Raw genomic sequence first — 5,514 nt, forward strand, 5'->3', positions numbered from 1 at the left:
AATATGATGTTCAAGGATCAGATTGGACAAACAATGGAGGTTTACATAGACGATATGGTGGTAAAATCCATAAAAGCTGAGGATCACCTAAGGGACTTGGAGGAAGCATTTGATATCCTTGACAAATATAACATGAAACTTAATCCTTCGAAATGTCACTTTGGTGTTAAAGCAGGTAAGTTCTTAGGATACATGGTGACCAAGAGAGGCATTGAAGCTAGCCCGGAACAGATCAAAGCCTTAGTGAATATCAAATCCCCTGCCAATGCTAAGGATGTCCAAAGACTAACAGGCAGGATAGCAGCTTTGAACATATTTATATCTAAATCCTCCGAAAAGTGCAAAGAATTCTATGATATCGTAAGGAAGAACAAGAAATTTGAGTGGACTGAGAAGCATGAGAGTGCTTTACGAGCTCTCAAAGATTACCTATCCTCAGCCCCAGCCTTGATGAAACCAGAGAAAGGAGATGTGTTATCCTTATATCTTGCAGTATCCTCAAAAGCAGTAAGTGCAGTCCTTGTTAAGGGTCATGAAGGTACACAACATCCTGTCTATTATGTAAGTAAGAGTTTACTTGATGCCGAATCCAGATATTCACACCTTGAAAAGCTTATTCTTGCATTAATTATGGCATCCACGAAGTTGAGACATTATTTTGAAACTCATGTTATCGTTGTTAAAACTAATTTTCCAATTAAGAATGTCCTCAGGAAACCAGAGATGTCAGGAAGGATGGCTAAGTGGGCAGTGAAGCTTAGTGCCTATGATATAAGATATGAGCCCAGGACAGCCATCAAATCCCAAGCATTGGCCGACTTTGTGGCTGATTTCAGTAGTGATTTACAAAAAGAAGCTGAGTTAGAAGTCCAGCAGCTAGAAGAGATCAAGGATCCTTGGATACTCTATACTGATGGATCCTCAAACGTTAAAGGCACAGGGCTTGGTATACTACTAAAATCGCCACAGGGGGACATAATACCCCACTCCATAGCTTGTGAGTTCCAAACCACTAACAATGAGGCTGAATATGAAGCCTTGATTGCTGGTTTACAAATTGCTAAGCATATGGGGATCAGGTACCTTGAGGTACATGTAGATTCATTATTAATTACAAATCATTTTAATGGATCCTATACTGTTAAAGGTGAAAAGCTAACCAAATATTTAGAGATAGTCAAAGAATTGGCACTCTCTTTTGTTTCCTTTAGTTTGACACAGGTACCAAGGGAAGAAAATACAGAAGCTGATGCATTGGCTAATTTAGGATCATCTCTGAAGATCCTAGAGGATATAAGCATTCCCATTATCCATATCTTGGCTCCTGCTATCGAGGATCATGTGGCCATGGAAATAAGGGAGGATTATGCAATTATCCCTAGTGAGGATACTCAATCTTATCCAGGATCAGGATCATGGATCTCACCAATCATGAGATACTTACAACACGGAGAGATTCCTACCGGAGAAAATCCTAGGGCTTTCAAAATTAAGGTATCTCAATTCACAATCTTAAATAATATGTTGTATAAGCGATCTCTTGCAGGACCATATTTAAGATGCATCGAGGATCCTGAAGTCCAAGAAGTTTTAAAAGACTTCCATGAAGGAGATTGTGGAAACCACACTGGGGGCAGGGCATTGTTCTCAAGGATCCTAAGGACAGGATACTACTGGCCAACTATGAAAAGGGATGCTGTGGAGTATGCTAAAAAGTGTGATCCTTTTCAGAGACACAGCAATATCCTTCATCAGCCGGCTGAATTTCTACATCCTATATCCTCCTCTTGGCCATTAATGAGATGGGGGATGGATATAGTTGGTAAGCTCCCTAAGGCACCTGGTGGGAAAGTGTTCATGCTTGCTATGACTGATTACTTCTCCAAGTGGATAGAGGCTGAAGCTTTTGCCCAAGTCAGAGAAAAGGAAGTTATATCCTTCATTAAAAGAAATATTATAACTAGATTTGATATTCCTTCTGAAATTATATGTGATAATGGTTCCCAATTTATTGGGGGCAGAACCACTAACTTTTGTGACAGCTGGGGGATTAAGATGATAACATCAACACCAGTCCACCCACAAGCCAATGGTCAAGCAGAATCATCCAACAAGATCATCATCAACAATTTGAAGAAGAAGCTTGGATCCAAGAAAGGGAAATGGGCAGAAGAATTACCTTATGTGCTTTGGGCTGATAGGACAACCCCTAAGAATGCTACTGGTCAAACACCATTCTCTTTGGTATTTGGGGCAGAATCAGTGATCCCAACAGAAATGGTAGTTCCAACAGCTAGAACAAGTACCCGTGATCCTAAGGAAAATGATGTGAACCTGGCTCAAGACCTGGATACTATTGAGGAAATAAGGGATATGGCTAGGATAAGGATGGCTAGTTATCAACAAAGAATGGCTGGTGCTTACAACAAAAATGTTAGGATCAGGAAATTTCAGATTGGTGATATGGTATTAAGGAATGCATTTCAGAATACCACCAATCCTGCTGATGGAAAATTGGCACCAAAATGGGAAGGCCCTTATTTGATTGAAGCTGAAGCAGGAAAGGGGGCATATAGATTGCTGACCATGGAAGGTGATTTGTTACCAAGAGCTTGGAATGTTGTCCATTTGAAGAAATATTTCATGTGAGCAGGATCCTCCTGCTACGTATGATCCTTACATTAGGGGTATCCTTGAAGGATCCTTAAAGCATCAATGATCCTTACTCTGGTATTGTCCTAATCTTGAACTATTTCATTTACTTATTTTCTCATACAAGGATAAGGATCATGTGTCCTTTATCCTTCTCTCACAAGATTTTGAGTTTTGAAAGTTCAGGTATTCTTAGCATAATGTTGATTATCTACAGAAGCAATCCAGATCCTTGGGTTTAACCCCAGTTATTTGGGCTTGACCCCAGTTCCGCCTGTAGCGCACGATGATCCCGGTATAGTTCAAGGCATTGGGACCAGTACTCGCTTTAGGGGCTGATAATTCCATTGTACTGGCTATACCTAGGATCCTACGTACAATGGTAGACGTACCATACATCTGTTCCTAAGGTTTCTAACGTTTTCACGTTAGCTAAGGTTTTGGCATTATCATGTCACTAAGTTTGCATAGTCGCCAGTTAGGGCCGTACTCCAGTTTACATACGATCCTTGGGCTTGTCCCCAGTTATCCTTGGGCTTGTCCCCAGTTATCCTTGGGCTTGTCCCTAGTTATCCTTGGGCTTGTCCCCAGTTATCCTTGGGCTTGTCCCCAGTTATACTTGGGCTTGTCCCCAGTTGCTAACTCTTATCTTATATTGGCTTAGTCCCAAGTTATGCTCTATTTCAGGTCTTTGAAGTTAAACAACTAAGGATCCTTGATCCTTATTTCTCTCTAAGGTTTATCTTATAGTTATCCTGATTATGGTTAGGATCCTAACTTGGATCCTCAGGTATGACCCTTAATTGTTTTTAATTCTATTCATTTTTTTCTTTGAGTAACCCTTGAAATTTGACAACTAATCTTGTAATCCTTAAAATGTATACTACCTTTTGGGATTTTTCAACTACAGGATATTTGATCAAGGATCATATCCTAAATGTTTTCAAACTGACTTATTTAAAACTGCTGATTTAATAAGTGTATACCAAAACAATTGAGAATCAAAGGAACTAAAAGGATAACAACACAAGATAAGCGACAAAAGATGAGGATTTTATTTGTTAACAAAAAGACTAACCCTTAAAGGTTGTCAAAATTACCTACCCCAAGCATCTACCAGCAATACGTGGCCCGTCCGCTGGGGTAGGTAAAGGGTGTCCATGATAATAGGTTTGAAGTTGTGCAGGAACATAAAGGCGGCAGGATCACAATGGTTTCATCCCCCAAACAGAGGATCCCTCCACCATTTGCAATCCTGCCTATTGTCTGAAGGATCCTTGATCATTAAACCTAAAGCTATTGTTCAAGAGTACAGACCATCATTGTTCAACAAAACAAACTACCATCAAACAAAAAAAAAATTGGGCTCCGGCTATGTCTAGAAGTTTCCTTCATCGCCCAATCCTGCAGCCTAGACCTTTGCTGCATCACCACCTCCGGCTCCACTTGCTTCACCACCTTCACCCTTGCCTCCAGCCTCAATGGTCAGGATCTCTTCAGCCTCTTCTTCATCCTCCAGTTCAGCCAGCCTTGCCTTCCAGCCCTACACATCCCAGGTGCTCTTGTCAAAAGCAGGATCCTAAGCTTCCATGGCCATTTGCAGCTGGGTCTTGTACATTGCTATGGCGGCGGAGACCTTGGCATCTTCGGTCATCTCGTGCCTCTCATAGTCAAAGTTGATCAACACCTTGGCCGTTTTGTTTCTGGCATTCTGGAGATCCTTCTGAAGATCAGCTATCTTGAGGTCCTTCAGCACTGCAACTTGTTGAAGATCAGCAATCTTGCTATCCTGATCCTCAACATGGCCAACATAGGTCTCAATCTCAGCAAATTTCTGCAAGGAAGACAAAGGATAATGTCAGAACCAAATGATCCTCATATCAGCAGGATATAGGGGCAGAGATGGTGATCCTTACCTCATTGAAGTAGTCCAGAAATTGTTGGCGGATCAAGGGGAGACCTTGCAAATCCTCAGCTTCGGAGGTCTTTCTCTTCTTGCCTCCCTTTCCTTTGAGGGGTGCCTTGGGGATCGAGGCTGACGGGCTGGTAGGAGCTTTTCTCTTGAAGGATCTGACGGTGGTGAGATCGGCGACGCTGAACTTTGAAGCAGACTTGGTGGATTTTCCAGCACCTACACAACCAAAAAAAATAAGTATCTTAATTTCACTTATATTTCATTATTTATTTGAATTATTAAGCAAGGATACTTACTTGACATCGTGACAGAACAAGAGGATACTTCCTGAGAATCTTGGGTGGTAGTCTTGAAAGTTCTTGTTTCAGGGTCAAGTCTCTTGAAGGCCAAGAGTCTCTCTTTAGCAGCAGGAGTCAATCTGAGATGTGAAACGGAGATAACTGCACAACAAGAAAGCAAAACAATATCAGTGATCCTCATATTATAAAGTTCTCTGGTGATCCTTCTCAGGATCCTCCATCCTACCATGGGTAGCCCACTTCTTGGGTAGATCCTTCCCATCAGGGATAGATACTCTCCTGACAGAAAAGAAGCGCCGCTTCCAGTTGGTATCGTTTTTGGTAGCCTTGAAGATCGGATGCTCCTCCCTATGTTTTCGTTTGAACAGATAACGATGGGAACCAAAGGTGGTAAGATCATACAGTTCTCCCAACTCAGCCATGCCTAAATCTATCCCCTCTTGCTCGATGATCCTTTCAAGGGTATGTAAAACCCTCCAGATCATCGGCATGGCTTGGATGTAAGATATGCCGGTCAGGGAAAAGAAGGATTGGGTGAAAGCTGGAAAGGGATATGTGTAACCTATGGTGAACGGGGTAACAGGAAACGCGACCCAGTTATCAGAAATGTGATCGCTGAGGGTGTTGGGATCAAAGGATTTGAACACC

This window comes from Helianthus annuus, chromosome 16 (assembly GCF_002127325.2).
Source record: "Helianthus annuus cultivar XRQ/B chromosome 16, HanXRQr2.0-SUNRISE, whole genome shotgun sequence".
In the NCBI taxonomy this organism is placed as follows: domain Eukaryota; kingdom Viridiplantae; phylum Streptophyta; class Magnoliopsida; order Asterales; family Asteraceae; genus Helianthus; species Helianthus annuus.